This window comes from Camellia sinensis, chromosome 14 (assembly GCF_055761805.1).
Source record: "Camellia sinensis isolate YWXY chromosome 14, ASM5576180v1, whole genome shotgun sequence".
Classification (NCBI taxonomy): Eukaryota; Viridiplantae; Streptophyta; class Magnoliopsida; order Ericales; family Theaceae; genus Camellia; species Camellia sinensis.
In genome coordinates, this window is record NC_138974.1 from 63,171,622 (window position 1) to 63,194,191 (window position 22,570).

A 22,570-nucleotide genomic window follows, 5' to 3' on the forward strand; every position below is an offset into this window, starting at 1 on the left:
ATGATCTATATATATTTTAAATTTATTTGTTACTAACTTGTTAAAAAACCTATATCACTTCATGTTGGCAACCAAACAATAGAATGAGAATGTACATTTCATTCCATTCAACCTTGTATTCCATTCTCACTCTCACTCTCATTCCATTCCTATTTCATTTCATTTCATCATACCAAACATGCTCTTAGTTTCTATGGATGTTTTTACATATAAAAATTATTAACAGAAATGCCTCATACACCCACTGGGGGTCGACCCCCAGTGAGGTGGCGCCCCGTGATTGGGCGAAAAAAACAGTTTTTCTTTTTCTTTTTTTTTTTTTTATGTTTTTCGCGAATGAGAGCTGGACAGTTCACTGGGGGTCGGAAGCGCTGTTGAATTATTAATTTGATGGATATTGTGGTTTTCATTGAAAGTATTTTCCTAATTTTAGATCTTATTTACTAATTGTTAAGATTGAAGGAATGCGTCTCTATGCCTCTTGGGAATTAACTCGTAGAGTTTCAAATCTATGCTTTTGGCTATTTTGGAGGTGAATATATCTTACCATGGAAAACATTACCTCTATTCAAAATACAAAGTTTGAAAATGAATTAAATTACATGTGTTATCATGATATTAATATGTATTGAAAAATCTATAAATTTGATGAGGTCAAAAATCGAGTTTAAATAAAGGGTTTCATTTGTATAATGAAGCATCAATTTTTATATGAAAATTTATTTGAGTTGCACTACTAGAAAAGGTTGTGACTGTAAATGGTGCAGTCATCAAATAATTTTTTTTGCAACGGAAACTTCAAGACCGTGGCAAAAAATGGTATTTTACGCGACGATTTCTCGCCCGTCCTTTTTTTTTTTTTCTGCAATTGTTTATTTTGTTTTGCGACGCCATTTATTCTTCCGTCGCAAAATTTTATTTTTGCTTTCCGCACCTTCCTCTTTGCCCTATCTTCCATACCCTTTCAATATCCTCTTCTCAGATTAACCAAAAAAATGGGAAAAAAAACCGTCTATCTTCTCCAGTCGCCATTCTCTGTCTAACTAGAGCTTCCAGTCGTCACAACCCCAACAGCACTAGCGTGGCAAGAGGTAACCCTCGTCTCCTCTCCTTTTCTTTCCTCTTACACTCTCTCGCACAGACCCTCACAATCTCTCGCTCTCGCGTTAGGCTCACAGACTGTCTGTAGCAGTGGCGGCGGCGACTTTTCACGGGTTCTCCCTCCGGCATCCAGGTATATCTCTCCTCTGCTCTCCTCTACTTTCCTCTGCTGTTCTCTTCTCTTTTTCTCTTATGTTGTCTTTACTGGAATCAAACCCTCTTCATTGGATTTAACCCTAAACACCAGTTTTAAAAATTAGGTTTTGATCTCAATTGAAAGCGGGAAACAAGTGGTTGTTCTGGATCTTTTGGATTTTCCCATGAAGTGTAATGTGGATATAACCTCATAAAGCACCAACCCCAATCTCTGCAAGTATACATTTTAATTAGACAAAGCCTCATGGTAGCTAAAGTGGTTGTTCTGGATCTTTTGGATTTTCCCATGAAGTGTAATGTGGATATAACCTCATAAAGCACCAACCCCAATCTCTGCAAGTATACATTTTAATTAGACAAAGCCTCATGGTAGCTAAAGCTTCACATATTTTTCTGTAATATAAGCATTTTAATACTTAACAAAAATCAAAACTCTGAAACATGTAACAAACACTGTTAAAATAAATTGACGACTTATTAATAACAGAAAAATAATAAAATAAAAACATGCCCCTCTTGGAGTGGGGCAAATTCGGCGAATATTCTACCTGAAACTCCAACGTTGAATCACTCAACACTAATAGAATTGGTGTTCCAATGCCAGTTCTCTAGTTAGACCAAGTACTGTTGCATATTTTTCGTGTAATCTGAATGTTAACTCCTTGTCGTTTGTCTTACATGAAAATTTCATTTGAAATGTGATTTTGCGGAAGGTTATTAGAATTTAGCCAAATAGTTTTGGCCCAGTGAATTGAGATGATGCAATGAAGAAATATTTTATGCTTTTAAAATAGGAATTTTCTAGGAATTTTATTTCTATATCAAAAATGAGAACTTGGGGGAAGATGACAATCAATAATCTTTTTCATTGAGTTAGTGTTAAATTTTCTAGAGGAAACAGAACATAGTAAGTATTTAATTACAAAATTTGTGGTTCCTTGAATTATTGTTAAATTTAGTTAGATTTAATAATAAGAAGAAGAATACAGAAGAAAAGAGAAATTATATGCTGGAATGGGAAGAGAGAGAGTGAATTAGGATTCTTTCCATCATCCTCTTGTTCTAATATTAAATTGGTAAGTACAAATACACTTCCAAGTTTACATAACACGTAATACTTATCATGCCCAACTTGCAAATAATGGGGTGAAAATTCTTACTACCAAGCCTTTTACTAAATACATCTTCTAACTGACATACAAATCACAACCTTGCTCAACTTTTTCTTAATAAACTGTCTGTCAACTTCAATATTCTTGGTTCTATCATGTTGAACTATATTATGAGCGATGTTGATGGAACCTTATTGAGAAAAACCATAAACAACATTTGAGAAATAAAAGAAACCCATAAAGCTTCATTTAAGCTCCAATTACCTCAGTTGCTGCCTCAACAGGCTCCTCAGCAGGCCTTTCCATTTTCATTCCAACATCCTCTGTAGAGTAGTCACCATGGATGTCCATTAACTTGCCAAGATCAAACTTGGGAGCTTTCAAGATCTTAACTTTGCGAATGAAGACATTCTACAGCAGAGGGTAGATTTACACCCCTAATCACAATATAGATCTTTCAATAAAACCTAGAGCCACATAAGCTCCCAAATTCCATGACCCAAGCTGCCACGTAAGCTCACAATATAGATGTGGGGGCTGAATATTGGGAGTCGTAGAGATGCCGAATAGTCGAACTTGGAGTCGAAATATATAGCACTCGACGCCGTCTCGCATGCTCGAATCCTATCCTATTCGGCCAAATAGTCGGTCGACCAAGGGGCCGAGTGAAAAACGGTTTGTTACAATTGAAGCCGAATGGCGAATTGAAAGTGGACCCAATCCCGTGGCCCAAGAAAGAAAAGGTATAAATAGAAGAACATCAGCTAGGAAGAGGTATGGGAGAACCATTACACTTTACTTAAAATACAAGTGATTCAGAGAGTAGAGATTGACTTGCCCGTTGGAGTGCTAATTCTGGCACCCCCGACCGGAGTGTTAATTCTTTTTCAGGTGACTAACTGAGGATCACTAGCGTCCCCAAGGATTTGAAGAGTATTTCCAAACCACTTCTCTACAATTGGCGCCGTCTGTGGGAATACTCAAATACATCTATGGCGGGCATGACGGAAGACCCTCCAATAGACACTGATGAAACCACTCAGAGAGACGATCTCACTCCAGCAAACATGCTTAGACCGGAGACTATCCCCGCAAGACGCGCTTTGAACTTCGCCTCACCCTCGACTCCAGAGCATGAGGCAATGCAAGCGATCATAGAACAAGTAAAGCAAAACGAACAAAGGTTGGAGAACATAATCGCTGAGAACGAATGTCTCCGTCAGGTCTTGGCCTTGGAAGTGGCAAAGTCCAAACAAGCTGTACGCTAACATCCGGAACGACCTCTGAGGGCAGGTGGTCGATGACCTCGAGCCCGACAACAAGACACTGATAGCGACTCCGACTCATTATTCCCGGAGCCCAAGAAGAAGGGACGACCCGAGACTTTCAGTTCCTCTGAAGAAAGTCCACATATAAGGCATAAGCGCAGAAGAAACAGTTTAGAAGACCAGCATAATCCCTTTGGGCGACGGATCGCAAGGGCGGTTCTGCCCAAAAAGTTCAAAGCTCCATCGTTCACTCTCTATGATGGAAAATCAGACCCCACCGATCACATCCGTCACTACAAGCAAGCCATGACATTGCATGCAGACGACGAGGCCCTCATGTGCTGCATATTTCCCAGCAGTTTTGGACCATTGGTTGTCAGGTGGTATTATAAACTGGAGTTGGCTTCGATCAAAAGCTTCCATCAATTACAGAAATCCTTCAGGGCCAGATTTATCACCAACGAGGTCTAGCCAAAACAAGCCGACTCTCTCTGGGCAATGCAGATCCAGCCAGGATAAACACTAAAAGCGTATTCGGTGCGCTATTAGGAGTGCTTTAATCTTGTCGATGACGCCTGCAACGACTCCATGGCCATCACCGCCTTCAAAATGGGTTTGCATCCTAACAGTGCTCTCCGCAGTTCCTTGACTAGAAGACCCCTCAAAGCAGTCTGGTCGTTGATGAAGAAAGTTGAGGAATACTGCAAAGTGGAGGATGACGCCTTGCGAGTTAAAGTCGGAAACGTGGCCAACAAGCCGGCCCCTTCTGAAATTGCTCAGCCAATAAATTCTATATCACCTCAGAGCCTCGAGCCACGACATCGGGCTAAACGAGACAAAAGACAGGATTCCCGCCGATCAAGCGACCAATGCTCCCATCGAGCAAATGAACAACTACAAGTTGATAGCAGGTGCACACGGCGCGCTGACAAGAAATATATAGAGTTAACAGAGCCGATCAACGCGGTCATGTCCAAAGTCCAACATCTTTTGTTCTTCAAATGGCCGTCCAAAATGGTGGGACCTCCCGACACGAGAAGACGGGATAAACGGTGTGAGTATCACAAGGACCATGGCCATGATACTGAGAGTTGTTATGCATTGAAGGATCACTTGGAGGAATTGGTACAAGATGGTCGGCTACAACAGTACGTCTGAAAAGGCAACTCAACCAAAGCAATAGCCTTAAGATAGAATTCCCCTCCACTCGGCGTGATCCACATGATATACAGCCTGCCAATGTTATCCGCGGTGCATACGATTCAGTCAAATCCTGACTTTCAAAGTCAACTCACTCCGGCTAAACGGCCCCATGAAGCTGCGAGCATTGCTTTTGATGATTTAGATTTGGCCGGAGTGACACTTCCCCACATCGATCCCTTGGTAATTGAGTTACGAGTAAACCGATTCACAGTTGAGCGCGTACTCATTGATCCGAGGAGCACATCGGAGGTTATGTACTACAAGACATTCACCAAACTCGGCTTCTCCGAGTCGGATCTCTCTCCAGCCCCTTATCCATTATTCGGCTTCAATGCCAATCCAGAGTACCCGTTGGGAAAAATCACACTACCCGTTCGAGCAGGCTCCCGAACAGTGGATGTGGAATTCTTGGTCGTCAAGCTGCCATCGCCGTACAATCTCATCATGGAGCGATCTTAGTTGCATGTTATGTAGGCCGTGCCAAGCACCTATCATCAGCTGCTACGTTTCCTAACAGAACGCGACATTGAGCAAGTCTGTGGCTCCCAGAAATCAGCACAAGCATGTTATCTCCTTGCTCAAAAGACACCAAAGGAGTTGCAAGTGAACTCTATTGAGGTAATAGATCGGGAGAGCCTCGACGATGTTGGGCAGCTCCCAAATGAAAAGGCCACGGAAGACTTAGATCGAGTCGAAATCAATGGCAACACAAACAGGTTCTTCATGGTCGACGCCTCCCTCAATCAAGCCGACAGACAGCAGCTAATTTCCTTCCTACTCGGCAACCTTGATGTATTTGCGTGGACTCCATATGAGATGCCGAGTGTAGATCCGTCTATTTCGCAACACCGTTTAAATGTTGACCCTAAATGTAAGCCAATCATTCAGAAAAGCTGGCGATCAGCCGTAGAGCACACTGCCGCCGCTGTTCAAGAGGTTGATCAATTGCTTGACGCCGGGGCAATCAGGCAAGTGACTTACCCTACATGGCTCTCTAATACTGTGGTTGTAAAGAAGAAAAATGGGACCTGGCGAGTCTGCGTTGATTTCACGGACCTAAACAAAGCCTGCCCCAAAGATTGTTTTCCTCTCTCCAGGATAGACCAACTGGTAGATGGTACAGTACGTCATCAGCGTATGAGCTTCCTCGATGCCTACAGAGGCTACCATCAAATTGCCATGCATCCGGAGGACCAAGACAAAACTACATTCCTCACCCCAAGAGGAACCTATTGCTACAAGGTTATGCCTTTTGGGCTGAAGAATGCAGGGGCAACTTACCAGAGACTAGTCACCACCATGTTCAAGGAGCAACTTAGCCACACTATGGAAGTGTACATTGACGACATGGTGGTCAAATCCAAGGAAAGGTAGAATCATATAGCAGATCTAGAGAAGACATTTGACATTCTACACAAATATGGAATGAAGCTGAACGCTTCCAAATGTGCGTTTGGGATCGGCTTTGGCAAATTCTTGGGTTACATTGTCAACCACTAAGGAATCGAAGCCAATCCAAGGCAAATCATAGCAATCCTGGAACTCGGCTCCCCTCGATCGGTCAAGGAGGTTCATAAGTTAATGGGGATGGCCGCTGCACTTAACAGGTTCATTAGTCGTTCCACGGATCGCTGCCGACAATTCTTTTATACACTACCGCAGGGCAAGGCTTTTGAATGGTCCGCCGAGTGCGAAGCTGCTTTCAACGGCCTCAAAACCTACCTCCGATCAGTTCCACTCTTGACAACACCTTCGGCAGGCGACCCGCTCATTTTGTATCTGACAGTTTCCGACCGGGCCATCAGCGCTGTATTGATAAAAAAAAGAGCTAGGGGAGCAGCAGCCAGTATATTATGTGAGCAAAGCAATGGTCGACACCGAAGCACGCTACCTTCCGCTGGAAAAAATCATCTTCGCCCTAGTCATGGCGACAAGAAAACTGATGCATTACTTCCAAGGGCATAGCATCGGGGTGCTAACAGATTACCCCCTTCGATCAGTGCTACGCAGTGCGGAAGCATCAGGACGCGTTTCAAAGTGGGCTCTTGAACTTGGCCAGTACAACATTCAGTTTCTACCTAGAACCTCAATCAAGGGATTGGTGCTTGCCGACTTTGTGGCCGAATTCACTGGGGGTCTTGCCGACTTCAAATCTGATGAAGTTTGACCTAAGCCGAACTGGAGAATTTATGTTGGGGACATTTGGCAGTTGTACTGTGATAGATCATCCAATCAACGGGGCAGCGGAGCCGGAGTAGTAATCATGGTTCCCGATGGCGCAATAATTGAGCAGGTCGTCAAACTCGGCATTAAAGCATCAAATAACGAGGCCGAATACGAAGCCTTTCTGGCCGGTTTGAGGAATGCACACCTTCTGGGTGCTCGGCATTTGCTGGTATTTTGCGATTCAAAATTGGTGATCAATCAGGTAAAAGGGGAGTACGCAACCAAATGACCGTATGGCGGCTTACATGAGATCGGCTAGCGCCTTGCTAGCCAAATTTGACCATCATGAATTGAATCAGATAACACGAGACCAGAACACACATGCAGACGCCCTAGCTTGCCTAGCCTCCGCCATTAACTCAGAGATTAAACGGACTATCGAAGTAGGTTTCATCCCAGAGCCGAGCATTGGCCCTTCGGAGGAAATCCAGGTCAATGTCATAGAGTCAGGACCGAGTTGGATGGACCCCATTGCTGCATTCTTGTTTTCCGAACAGCTCCCAGCGGACAAAAAAGAAGTGCACAAGCTGCGAAACAAAGCCCTACGATACTACTTGGATCCGCAAGGAAAGCTTTATAAAAAATCCCTTTCTGGTCCATACCTGGAATGTGTACACCTAGACAAAGTCGAAGAGCTTCTGATTGAAATACATGAAGGCAGTTGTGGGGCCCATTCTGGCGGGCGCTCTTTGGCCCATCGAGCTATAACACAGGGGTATTACTGGCCAACAATGAGAGCTGATGCCGAATGCTATGTAAAGAAATGTAAACAGTGCCTGAAGTTCTCCCCGTTAACCCATCTGCCTGTTGAAGAGTTAAGTTCCATTACCAGTCCCTGGCCGTTCACCCAGTGGGGACTTGATATTGTAGGACCATTGCCGAGGGCCCCAAGGAACAAGCGATACTTGATTGTCGTGACAGATTACTTCACAAAATGGGTCGAAGCGGAGGCATTAACGCACATTCGAGATGCTGATGTTAAACGCTTTGTATGGAGAAATATCATAACACGATTCGGCATTCCAAGAGCTCTTATTTCAGACAACGGTACCCAGTTTGATTGTGGCGTCTACCGAGAGCTGTGCAGCAAATATGGTATCCGGCCTTACTTTTCTACGCCGACTCACCCACAAAGCAATGGTCAAGCCGAAGCCTCTAACAAATCCATATTAGACGGCATCAAGAAGAGGTTGGAGAAAGCTAAAGGCAAATGGGTCGAAGAATTGCCGAGTGTATTGTGGGCTCATCGAACTAAGCCAAGGCGATCCACTAGAGAAACGTCGTTTGCTCTATGCTTTGGAACCCAGGCTATCATACCCCTAGAGATCGGCCACCCAACCCTGAAATCGCAAGTTTTTGATATGGACCGAAACGACATGATGCTGGCTTTAGATTTGATTCTGATCGAAGAACGAAGAGACCGTGTCCTTGCGTCCATGGTGCGGTACCAACAGCAGCTTGTCAAGTCATATAATCAATGTGTTCAGTTGCGTCACTACACACCAGGAGAATTGGTCCTGAAGAAGGTACGTCCAGCTGCCAAGAAACCGGCGAATGGAAAATTGGGTCCTAACTGGAACAGCCCCAATAAGATTGATTTGATCGCAGGAGTAGGGGCATATCGGCTCAAAGACATGTCCGGAAGGAGCCTGCCACGACCTTGGAATTCAACGCACTTGCGCAAATTCTATCATTAAACCCAACCTGTAGGGAATGATATTAGTTCTGAATGGCTCACCATGTACATATTCCACTTTTGTAATGCAAAGATTCATGTCTACTCATTGTGCAATCCAGTTCAAAAGATTTCTGACAAAAGCCTCCGGATTCGAAGCACCTTTCGTGGATATCACGACTGGCCAAATAGTCTCCGGACTCGGAGCCCCATCGGCGGCGCATGACGCCTTTGGGCCGAAAAAGCCTTCGGATTCGGAGCGCCCTTCGTGGATATCACGATTGGCTAAACTAAGTCTCCGGATTCGAAGCCCCATCGGCGCATGACGCCTTTGGGCAGAAAAAGTCTCCAGATTCGGAGTGCCCTTTGTGGATATCACGATTGGCCAGCCTCTGGATTCAAAGCCCCCATCGGCGCATGACGTCTATGGGCCGAAAAAGCCTCCGGATTCGGAGCGCCCTTCGTGGATATCACGACTGGCCAAATAAAGTCTCCGCATTCGGAGCCCCATCGGCGCATGATGCCTTTGGGCCGAAAAAGCCTCCAAATTCAGAGCGCCCTTCGTGGATATCACGATTGGCCAAACTAAGTCTCCAGATTAGGAGCCCCATCGGCGCATGACGCTTTTGGGCCGAAAAAGCCTCCGAATTTGGAGCGCCCTTCGTAGATATCATGACTGGCCAAATAAAGTCTCTGGATTTGGAACCCTATCGGCGCATGACGTCTTTGGGCCGATAAAGCCTTCGGATTCAGAGCGTCCTTCGTGGATATCACGATCGGCCAAACTAAGTCTCCGGATTCGAAGCCCCATCGGCGCATGACGCCTTTGCGCCGAAAAAGCCTCCAAATTTGGAGCGCCCTTCGTAGATATCACGATTGGCCGGACTCTGGATTTGGAGCCCCATCAGTGCGTGACGCCTTTGGGCCGATAAAGCCTTCAGATTCAGAACGTCCTTCGTGGATATCACGATTGGCCAAACTAAGTCTCCAGATTCGGAGCCCCATCGGTGCATGACGCCTTTGGGCTGAAAAAAGCCTCCGGATTCGAAGCGCCCTTCGTGGATATCACGATTGGCCAGACTCTAGATTCGGAGCCCCATCAGTGCATAATGCCTTTGGGCCGATAAAGACTCCGGATTCGGAGCCCCATCGGCGCGTGACGCCTTTGGGCCGATAAAGACTCCAGATTCGGAGCCCCATCGGCGCGTGACGCCTTTGGGCCGATAAAGACTCCAGATTCGGAGCCCCATCGGCACCTGACGCCTTTGGGCCGAAAAAGCCTCCGGATTCGGTGTGCCCTTCGTGGATATCACAACTGGCCAAATAAAGTCTCCGGATTCAGAGCCCCATCGGCGCATGACGCCTTTGGGCCGAAAAAGCCTCTGGATTCAGAACGCCCTTCGTGGATATCACGATTGGCCAGCCTCTGGATTCGGAGCCCCTATCGGCCCATGACGTCTTTGGGCCGATAAAGCCTCCGAATTCGGAGCGCCCTTCATGGATATCACGACTGGCCAAATAAAGTCTCCGGATTCGGAGCCCCATCGGCACATAACGTCTTTGGGTCGATAAAGCCTCCAGATTCGGAGCGTCCTTCGTGGATATCACGATTGGCCAAACTAAGTCTCCGGATTCGGAGCCCCATCGGCGCATGACGCCTTTGGGCTGAAAAAGTCTCCGGATTCGGAGCGCCCTTCGTGGATATCACGATTGGCCAGACTCCAGATTCGGAGTCCCATCGGCGTGTGTCGCTTTTGGGCCAATAAACCCTCTAGATTCGGAGCGTCCTTCGTGGATATCACGATTGGCCAAACTAAGTCTCCGGATTTGGAGCCCCATCGGCGCATGACGCCTTTGGGCCGAAAAATCCTCCGGATTCGGAGCGCCCTTTGTGGATATCACGATTGGCCAGACTCCGGATTTGGAGCCCCATCGGCGCATGACGCCTTTGGGCCGATAAAGACTCCGGATTTAGAGCCCAATAGCATTTGACTCATTTGGGCAGAAAAAGCTTCTGGATTCGGTGCGCCCCTTCGTGGATATCACGACTAGCCAAATAAATTCTTCGGATTCGGAGCCTCATCGGCGCATGACGCCTTTGGGCCGAAAAAGCCTCCTGATTCGGAGCCCCCATCGGCGCATGACGTCTTTGGGTCGATAAAGCCTTCGGATTCAAAGCGCCCTTCGTGGATATCACGACTGGCCAAATAAAGTCTCCGGATTCGGAGTGCTTTTCGTGGATATCACGATTGGCCAAAGACTCCGAATTCGGAGCCCCATCGGCATGTGACGCCTTTGGGCCGACGAAGACTTAGGATTCGGAGCCCCACCGGCACCTAATGCCTTTAGGCCGAAAAAGCCTCCGGATTCGGTGCGCCCTTCGTGGATATTACGGTTGGCCGAATAAAGACTCCGGATTCGAAGCCCCCATCGGCGCATGACGTCTTTGGGCCGGGGCCAGGGCCGTGCATAACACGTATGCCAAATAGATATTTTATGAAGAATGCTCTGTTATGTCGAGCCGGCAAAAACCGTTTACATTTATTCAAACCATTCAAAATACATTTATTCAAACCATTTAAAATACATTTATTCAAACATTTATACAATGAGACATGTAAACACGTGTGTACCGAATATAAAGCGAAACACATTGAAAATAAAACATTTTATTCGATCAGCCAATGATTACATAGTTTTTAACGCAATCTGCGTTTGAGCATTACAATGAGTATTTTTATCTGGCTTCTCCTTCATCGTCGCTCTTTTCAACTTCAAAGGCGGAGAAGGGAAAATGATCACGACCTTCTGCTCGAAGAGCCTCTGCGGCTTGAAGTGCCTTAATCCAACCGTGCCTAAAACCCCGGTTCTCGCATCGGCAGACCTCATTTGCAATTTTCTCTTTGGTTTTGTCGATCTTAACCTTCCGGCCCGCATGGAAGCCTTGTTCATAACCTATGGTCCTCGCATTTTCTACGGCAAACATGCTTGTCGTATTTCGGTCGGCAATGGCGTGACTTAACAGTCGTTGGGTCACTCTCTCCTCCACGATTGGGTTAGATTGACCCGTCGCACGCGGCTCGGTGGCTTGAGCTTTCTTGAGCTCCCTAAGCTCACGCTCAGCTTTCTCCACGCGAGCTTCCAAACTACAGATTCGTTCATCATTCTTCTCTATTTCTCGTCGCGCGGCGTGCAGAAGCATGCCGACTTCATAAACGTTATAAAACCCCTTCACCGCCCCATGGATGCCTTCTCGAAATACTTCGAAATCTTGACGTCCAACCATCGACTGTTGGACCTCCGGTGGAAAGATCTGTCAAGCGAACTCGACTGCTACACCTGGATCGTTAACAATGGAATCTGCCTCCGTCATCGGTTTATTCCCCACGAAAACCGTAAAACTCAACGGTCGTGGCGTCGCATCGGGCTCGCTTCTCGGTCACGGTCATGGGGAGCTTCCCCGTTGCTGTTTTTCTCTTCGGGGTGATCTGCTTCGACGACTTAGGGGCTGACGTTTTTCCCGTTCCTTGGACATCCTTCCTCCCGTGGGTGTAAGCTCGCTACTGCGATTCATTACATTATCTAGCTCAGCCAATGTTCGTCCTTCTCCTCTACTGTTGAAGAACAGTTTGTTTGACATTCACACTTATCTCAAGCTAGTTTAAATGAAGTCTGAATAAGAATAAATGGAATCACTGGAGCAAACTCACCCCATTTATTCTCAGTGTATGCAGCGCACCCGAGGCGATGTCATTAATTTTAAACGCCAAAAGCCAGATGCCGATCAGGTCATTCCATGAACTAGTCCTATTCAGCTTCTGAAGCTCATGCACTGGCTGGGGCAAGGGCAGATTTATTAATCTGATCAGCCAAGTATCTAAACCCAATGCCGATCGATTTATGCCGCAGTCATTCCACGAACTAGTCCTATTCTGCTTCTGAAGCTCGTGCACTGGCTGGGGCAAGGGCAGATTTATTAATCTGATCGGCCAAGTATCTAAACCCAATGCCGATCGATTTATGCCGCAGCCATTCCACGAACTAGTCCTATTCGGCTTCTGAAGCTTATGCACTGGCTAAGGCAAGGGCATATTTATTAATCTGATCGGCCAAGTATCTAAACTCAATGCCGATCGATTAATGCCGCAGCCATTCCACGAACTAGTCCTATTCGGCTTCTAAAGCTCATACACTGGCTGGGGCAAGAGTAGATTCATTAATCTGATCAGCCAAGTATCTAAACTCAATCCCGATCGATTTATGCCGCAGCCAGCCCACAAACTAGTCCTATTCGGTTTCTGAAGCTCGCGCACTGGCTGGGGCAAGGGCAGATTTATTAATCTGATCAGCCAAGTATCTAAACCCAATGCCGATCGATTTATGCCACAACCATTCCACGAACTAGTCTTATTTGGCTTCTAAAGCTCATGCACTGGCTGGGGCAAGGGCATATTTATTAATCTGATCAGCCAAGTACGTAAATCGAATGCCGATCGATACTTGGTATTGAAAACAAAATGTAGCCATTTTACAATTGAAAGCAATACCATTCATCAATAACAAAATTTACCACAGATAATATCAAGGCAAAAAAAGAAATTTTCATTAGTAAATTGGGCATAAATTGTAGCCATTTTACATACGAAAATTACTAAACAAAAAGCTACAAGTTCGCATGAAAATGCCTAGCAAAAAACTATGACTGTAGCAATACATGAAAATTACCAAACAAAAAGCTGTAAAAATACATTTGAAAATTCCTAAAACGAAAACAGGTGTCACCCAAATTAATCCTCGGAGTAAGACTCCAGTGGCTCAACATCTACTTGCTCGTATGGAATCGGTATAGCCAATGTCACATCAGCAGCAGCAAGGGCTTTGTGCCAGCCGTGTTTGATTCCCCGATTTTCAAATTTGGGAACTTCGTCCACATATTCGGCAAAAGCAACACTTTTTCCGGCCTCGAATGCCTTGGAAGCCTCCAAGTCGATTGCTTCCTTCGCCTTCTTTACTTCCTCCAACTCAGCCTCCAATTTAGAGACCGCCTCTTGGGCTAATTTGAGCGCGTCTTCGCTCACGTTCGCCCTCTTCTCGGTGGCCGATCTCAGTTGATCCACGTTACGTACCCTCTCCACCTCGGCCTCGGCCCGCGCGCCTTCCATCTTCTCCCTTAAAGCTTCAAACTCGGCCCTACTCCTTTGGCCCTCAACTTCCGTTTGTAGACAACCAAGCTGTTCGACGACGTCATGATGGCGACGGCCCATCTCGGCTATCCTTCTGACGGTCTGCAGAACAAGAAATTAAGACCAAAACAGTATTTGCATAAAATGAAAAGACAAAGTCAAGATATATACCAAAAGAGCCGATTGCGCGGCCAATGCTATTGCAACCAGATCTGGCTCCGCCCAGAAAGCCGCCTTGTCAGCCGGTACTGAAACGGACGTAGCCATGCTAAGTGCGACCGCTGGATCTTTAATTACCGAAGCATCAGAGGCGATCGGCGTGTTTGTTATCTTCGGTTGAATGACAAAAGGCACAATTACATCCGATTCCTCTAAATGAGGTCGTTTATCAGCGCGGTTTTCTTCTGAGCCGGCCTCGACCTCGGTAGGGCGCTTCTCTGCCCTTTGCTTAGCCTCTTGATCGGCCTGCACAACCAGCTCGGCCTCGACACTTCGAATTTTTGTCGTTCCCTCCTCAATAACAGCCAAGGAGGGTTGAGATTTGCCAACGGGCAGGGAGGGCTGAGATTTGGCGGCAGGTGGCACTCCAGCTCGAATGGCCTCTGCTCTTCGCCGCGCGGCCATCCTTTCCGCATTCTCCTTCTTGGCAAGTTGTGTGAGGCTTAACCCAGCCATATCTTTGGGGTACGCACCGGGAAAGTCCTCTAGACCGTGAAAAATGTCGTCAAATGGAAGGTCCTCTCGGCTCGAAGTGGACGGAGGATCGCTGAATTGAGGCCGGCTTTCTCAAAGGCTAACTTCAAAGCCTTGTCGACTTCAGCTTCGGACTGATCTGACTCGGCGACCTCAGCTACTTTCGGTGGCTCCGAATCGGACCCCTCGAAATCGACTTGCCTCAAGTTTTTAAAATCGGTCAAGATAAAAGCGGTAAGAAACTCTTCACCCTTCAGAATTGGGATGTTTTCTACTGCCGAGAAGGTCGTATAAGTCGGCTCGTAGCGGAGTAGAACGTGGGCCGCCCTCCCTTGTTTCTAAAGACTCGGCCGGCCGAAATATTTGAGCGCAACCTTGATTTCCGAAAGAACAGCGTCGTCGGTTGAAGTCAAGACTTTCTTCAAATCGTTTCCTGCACAAGCAAAACCATGAGGTCTCGAAAATGAAGCTTTATAAATATAACAAAAAATAAAGAAAAGAAGCTACATGGCCACCTGGTTCGCCCCTCCGTCTAGGAATAGGATCGAGGCGATCCTCGCCTTCACTGAATTCCCAGTTACCTTGGACAACGACCATAACATCATCGACTCGCTTCCCAGAGCTGGAAAGCATAGTCACTAGTTGATGGTCAGTGTCCTTGGCCCTAAGGAAATAACGCCCGTACCGACCAGAAAACTTGGCCAAGGCGTAACAATGCCGAATAGCAAGAATGCCGAAGTTAATCCTAAGACGACGGTTTAGTGCGATAATCCCCATTACGATTCTAAAAAAGTTGACATTGGGTTAGGAAGGGATTAAACCCCAATGGCAAAGAACATCCCTAAGGAATGGGTGAAGGGGGAAACGAACTCCACCCTCTGCGATTGATAGGAGAGGGAAGACAATCGTGGTTTCATCAGCCCTCTCCATATCGAGGGTGCCGTCTTTCACAAGTGACAGATGGACGTCATCAGGAATGGAGAAATGGCGTCGGAAGCCAGAAATTCGATCCGAGGAAAGGAGATCTTTTAAATGTTTTTCCATTTCCTTCAGTCTATAGGGATATGCTAAGCCAAAAACAAAGCAAGAAAAAAGATTCAGGGTAGAGAGGGAGAGAACTTACAAGAGACGAAGAGGATAGTGAAGAAAAGGAAGTTGCAGAAATAATTCGGAAGGCAGTCCAGCGACGAGTGTCTAAAAGTGTGTATGTATTTGAAAAGACGTCGAAATTTTAAATCACAAGAAATAGAAGTGTACAAAGGGGCGGGAAGTTGAAATGATAACCGAGAAGCGTGTGCTCAAACATTTGCGTTGGAATGAGGTCAGCCGCCGAATTTCGACTCTGACTTTTCGAGTTCGAAACCAAACGCTCCAGCCAACTGTCGTTAGTGGAGTGCTTGGGGGCCAATTCTGGGGGCCGAATATTGGGAGTCGTAGAGAAGCCGAATAGTCAAACTTGGAGTCGAAATATATAGCAATCGGCGCCGTCTCGCACGCTCGAATCCTATTATATTCGGCCAAATAGCCGGTCGAGCAAGAGGCCGAGTGAAAAACGGTTTGTTACAATTGAAACCGAATGGCGAATTGAAAGTGGACCCAATCCCAAGGCCTAAGAAAGAAAAGATATAAACAGAAGAACATCAGCCAGGAAGAGGTATGGGAGAACCATTACACTTTACTTAAAATACAAGTAATTCAGAGAGTAGAGACTGACTTGTCCGTCGGAGTGCTAATTCTGGCACCCTCGACCAGAGTGTTAATTCTTTTTCAGGTGACTAGTTGAGGATCACTAGCGTCCCCCAAGATCTGAAAAGTATTTCCAAACCACTTCTCCACAATAGATCTTTTAGTTACTTGAAACTTCTGATTTTAATGAAAAATTAAGTAGTTTTTCTCTTTCCAATGCATCTCAAATTATGAACAACTTTGCTTATATTCACAAATTTATATTTGTAATTGCAGTGCGTCATGAGAAATTTGCTAAAATAATTCTCTTTTTTCTTGTTTGTTGGGTTCATTTAACATTTTTTTTCTTATCAGTATTTTATTGACAATTTCTTGCAGAACCGATTACTTGCAATGAATTACATACATGAGAGAACCGATGATAACATATGGGTTAAGAACAATTTTAAGTTGGAAGATTACTCAATTAATGATATTCGTGTCAATCTTTATCAAGTGAGGATTGCAACTGAATCGTAAAACTGAGGCAGTAGTGGGAGTGCTAGTTGTTATTTTGTTCTGTCAATACTGATGCTATTTTCTTTTTATTGTTTTCTGTTGGTGTCTTGCCAACGTTTAGTGTGTCAATCTGGTTGAGATATGTTCCACTAGCAATGATGCAATGTTATCACACAAGTTCTAGATTTGACAACAATTCAAATTTGCAAAGTTATAATAGTGGTTAGTGCTTCGGTAATGATACTTCTTCAACTCCGTCAATGTTCACACATTCCATAGCTATCCCAAACAAACAATTTCCAACACATTTTGTATTGAATAATTGCATACCATAGCAAATAATGAAGCCTTTTGTCTTGAGTACAATTCTGTAGCACAATAAATGTGTTCTTTAATGCTATCGACTATTCTCTTATCCCTTCTGTCTCTTTCTATCCATGCAGATGTAACAGCTTTAATAAAAGACCCTATTCTATCCTTTTACAATTGTTTGAGGAAAAACTAATCGAATAGTTACTAAAGCTAGACACAGCTTAGTTGGGCCAATTGTAGAAGACTTGCATAGTGCCTATCTAGGCCTATTCAATTGAGGAATAAAGGCTATTTCTCATGAATGATGGAAGACAACATGCTACTGTCCTCTTCAAGTCTTTTGTTGGCCTTGGTTGGATTATGTTCCACTTATTTTAAAGAAGCTCTTACTTCTGTATAGATTGTACCTTCTTTACTTGAGTAAGATATATGTGTGTATGTGTGTGTATGTATATTCAGTTATTGGTTTGGGACCTTAAGTAAACTGACCCTACAATCCATAGCCAAACAGCTTTTTTTTTTCTTTTTTTAGAAGTCAAACTTTGAACTGGGAGCAAAATAGAAGCACCGATGAACAAAGCCAAAACAAGCCAAATACCGTCGCTAATAACAAGTCAAATATTTAGCGACGGTTTAAACTATCGCAAATATGGTATTAATTTAATTCTACATTTTTGTGATGTTTTAGACCGTCGCTAATAACACTTTTTGCGACGTCAAATACCGTCGCTAAAAAAGTTTTGACGACGGCAACCAACATCGTCACTAAAAGTGAAGTTTTTTCCTCTTTTTTTGTGTCAGGTGAAACCGTCCCAAAAACCATTGATTAGCCGTCGCTACAAGAAAGCGACGGTTTGTGACCGTCGCAAATACTTTTTGTCACGCCCCTTTCCGCCACCCCTCATTTCCCGTCGCTACTCCGTCGCAAAAAGTCTTTTGCGACGATATATGGACCTTTTGCGACGTTTGAGACCGTCACAAAAAATCCGATTTTTAGTAGGGTTAAGTCTTTCAAATTTTATGATGGTGATGATGATGATGATGGAATGGCAATAAAACATTATAAGAAAATACTTCTTTTTGTTTATCATATAACCAAATGTAGGATATGGGGCCACAAGGGCCGAAATGTTTCGGAGTCTTAGAATCGAAATGTTTTTAAGGACCATAAGGATCGTTGTATATAAAGGGTCATGGAGACCAAAATATTGAAATAAGAATTGAAATATTTTGATGTCATGAGTTATGTTCATAATGATATATATTGGGTAACGGTACTGTTACCATCTAAGTCGCGAGGTAAGCGACCTTAAGGCTATGTAGTGTGTTGAAAAATTATTTTTTTTACTTTGATCTCCTTGTTCAAATGTATTTTTTTTCAATATTATATTCTTTGAAAAATTTTGATAATGGTTTATGGAATTTTTTTGCTTTAAATTATTATTATTTTTTCCTTCAAATTCCTAGACATAGCTAGCTCGCCTCAATTTGGAAGCTTAGATTTTTTTGAGGATCAAATGTAGGTGTTTATAGTTGAGGTTTTGCACAGGGTCACTCTAAGATGTAGTTTTATTTTTATATTTATGAAAGAGGTTGATTTTATATATATATATATATATATATATATATATATATATATATATATATTATTATGCAGTTAGATGAAAAAATAGATTCATGTTAGAGCATGTCCAACGGTCCACCAAACATTTCATTAAATCTGAGTAAAAATATGACCAATTCCTCTATTTGATATCAGACACTCCAACGGAGCTTTCATCAAACCACAAGACGTCCGGGGGGTCGACCAGTCGGTCGACCGGCAAGAGCAAAATTATTATTATTATTATTATTATTATTATTATTTTGCCTTTATTTCTGTTTCCTCAATTCAAACAAGAATTTTTCAGAATATCCACAGTGAGAATTCTTCAGAATACGTATATATACAAATTATATATCTTTACATAATTTAATTGTTAGTCAAGAAAATTGGAAGATTGAGGAATTGAAAAAGATTGAACAACTGTTAGTCAAGAATACATGTATATACATATGTCGTTAACAAGAACACAAAATTGGAAGATTGAGGAATTGAAAAAGATTGAGTGGTTTGGTAGTTAGAGAGAGATTTGTAAAATGTGGGATGTATAAAGATTGTTGTTAAATTCCAAATCAACATATCACCATCAAACTAATTCTAGTCCGAATTGAAAACAACAAGAAGAACATAAAAATATAGAGATGGAAATATGGACTTCATCTTTTATTTGAGACTGAGCTCTTAGGTGTTCAACCTATACTCATGGAATTGGAATTGGAGGCATAGAGTGGATCAAAGATGAGAATTGAGAAAGAGAACAGGATGGAAATAGGTTCAGGGGAAAATGGAAATGGAGTTAAAAAAGATGTTGAGGTGGTCGACCTGTCAATGTAAATTTTTACAAATTTTTGCCTTAAAGCGGTCATCCGGGGGGACATCCATTCGGTCGTCCGGTGGGTCCAACTCAACGGTTATGCACAGTAAATTGTTGAAATGGGTAAGCTATCCTTAGTTTGGTGAAACGTTTGATATTTTCTCAGATTGATACCGTTTTGGTGCAACCGTTTGAGCACAAAAAGCACATCTTTTCCACCAAATTTGAATTTGATGCTGGATTTGGTGAACAGTTGGAGATGGTCTTAGTGTTTTTGAATAATGGTGCAAGAGAACCAGCTCTACTAGGTAGCCCGAATCCTCCGAGGCTCGAATGACTCGAGCACCTTTTTTTTCTTTTTTTTTTCTCCTTTGTCTAAATATGTTCTTCCTCGGTTTTTTTTCTTTTCTTTTTTTCTTCCACGGAATCAAAAAAAGAGAGGAGAGGAAAAATTAAAAAAAAAAAATCAAACATCAAAACCAATACAAATCAACCCCTCCCCCCCCCCTTTTCTTTTTTTCTTTTTTTCTTCCTTTGTCTGAATATATTCTTCTTCAATTTCTTTTTCTTTCTTCTTCTTCTCCTACAGAAAAGAAAAAAAAGAATAATCAAACATCAAAAATCGAAACTAATACAAATCAACCCCAAAAATCAAAATCAATACAAATCAACTCCAAAAATCAAACCAAAAATTAAACCCACAAATCAAACCCACAAATGAGAGAGATACACAGAACACACACACACACACGCACACACACACACACAGAGAGATACAGATCGATATAGATCTGTGTGTAGAGGATGGCCGGTGATGGAAAGGATGGCAGGTGATGGTGCTTCTCTCTTCTTTTCTTCACTCTTCATCTCTCTTCCTTTCTCTTCTCTCTTTCTCTCTTCCTCCCTCTGTTTCATAGATAAAAGAGAGGAAAAATAAATAAATAAATAAAATCAAAATAATGTCGGTTTGAGCTCGGGCCAATCGAGCCTCAGAATTTCGAGCTCTAAAGCATTTTTCCAAGAGAACTAACTTAGGGGGAACATTCTATTTTAGTAATTTTTTAAAAAGTAGAGAGAAAAATGAATTTTTGACTTTTTAATTTTTTTAATGACTTTTTAATTTTTAAATTAAAATATTAAATTGTTAAACGAAACCTTAGTGTCATGATAATATTTTATAAGAAAAAAAATTGAGAGTTCTAAATTAAGAATTCTAATAGCTTTAATTGGTGTGTAGGTCTCATGTGATATGATATTTTAAATTTATTTTTTTTTATTTTTCACATTATTAGTGCTCTTTTAAAGCTCTTAAATTAGATGAAGGTATCATTTCTGTATTTTATAATTGAGCAAATTACCAATATCTCTCAAGATTTGATTAAAATACAAATTTCTCTTGATGTTTGAGAAATTACATTTCACTCCTTGAGATTTATATTTACATAATAAATTACCTACTGAGATTTTTATATTTACATAATAAATTATTTATTATGTAAATATAAATATCAGAGGATAATTTGTAATTTTCTAAATTTAAGGAGAATCTGTAGAGGCGTTGATAATTTTCCCGGAATAATTGAATGAATCAATTAACATAAGATGATTGATTGAAAAGTTTAACACTGTTTGGTGATGTAGGTGGTGTTTATGAAGATTCGAACTTTGGGTTTTTTTTTTTTTTCACAAAAAGATAAATTTTTTACAAAATCAAAAAAAATATATCTAAACAAAATATCATAACTAACCCCATAATCATTTCAATTTTTTTTTTACAAACATTACATCCAACCACAAAAAAACTCAACTATCTTCCCAAACACAAAAAAAAATTTCTCTAATAATATCCTACAACTAAAAAAACGTACATAAAAATTCATTTCCCAAACACCCACGTAAATATAAAAATTGTGCATGTAATTTGGGTTCAAATGTTACTGTGCTTAAGGTAGGGCTGTTCATAGATCCGAATCACCCGACAAATCCGACTTGAACCACCCGATCCAAAGGCAATACGGACGATTTCGACCATTCGTTCGGTCGGCTGCGGTTTAGATTTTTGAAATTTCTACAGGTGTCGGTCGAGTGTCGGTCTTAATAAATAAAAAACTGCTAAACCCAATCCGTCCGGATTATTTTTATATAGTAGATATGAAACTGTCAAGGTTCATATATAATACCAATTTCCAACGGAGACCTCTACCTTCCCAAGAACCTTTTTGTCTTCCCAAGGTTATCCTCCCAAGAAATGACTGTATCTCCTATTCTCAAAGACTTATACCTACATCCTTAGAATAACTTTAAATTTATTATATTACCAATACAATTTCTGACTAAGTTTAATGCTATATTTTTTTAATTTATTATTTTTAAATAATTTTTAATGATATTACATTGAAACTAAATTTTACATAATAAAATAATTGATAAATTAAAATTTAATATTTATCAAACACATCATTAAAAATAATTGAAAAATCTAGAAATTCCCTAAATGTTGATTTGTGATTATGTATCAATTTTAAACAGTATATAACAATTCCAATCAAACAATCAAGACAAATCGACACAACGATTTTAACGTGGAAAAATCACAATTTGAGCACCTCCAGTTGTGATAAAAATCATGGGCAACAGCCACAAAACAATCCACTAAGAAGATATAAAAGAATTACACAGGTATACTCTTAATTATCTAGCGAATCCACGCCCGAATTGAACCAACCCCTATGTGTCTCTTCCAACCCCATCTTCACCTCGGAATTGTCTTGACGATGAGCTACTCCAGAATCCACCAAAGCTTCAAGCTCAAATTCTTCAAAATCCACCGAAGAACAACTCTCTCTTTTGTGTAGAACAAACAAATAATCCTTTGATGTATACTCTTTAAACCATGAGTTGAATACTCAATCAAAACATCAAAGAAAACTAGCAAAATATCCCTAGATATAAACCCTAGAACCCAAGAAGAAGATCTGGAGAAGTAATCCTAGATTTGGAGCAACTTGCAAATTTATAGAATCTGAATTCGCGAGGTTTG

At 42.4% G+C, this 22,570-nt stretch overlaps 1 long non-coding RNA gene across 2 annotated transcripts; it reads left to right on the forward strand.

Moving 5' to 3' along the window:
• Nucleotides 1-880: 880 nt before the first annotated feature.
• On the forward strand, nucleotides 881-17,602 carry LOC114301456 (uncharacterized). Of its 2 annotated transcripts, none has more exons than XR_014351324.1 (3): nucleotides 881-1,091; nucleotides 1,171-1,234; nucleotides 17,245-17,602. It is a non-coding gene; the product is annotated as an uncharacterized LOC114301456 (long non-coding RNA). The 2 variants fall into 2 exon arrangements; XR_014351325.1 differs by lacking the exon at nucleotides 17,245-17,602 and adding an exon at nucleotides 16,682-17,142.
• The last annotated feature ends 4,968 nt before the right edge of the window (nucleotides 17,603-22,570 follow it).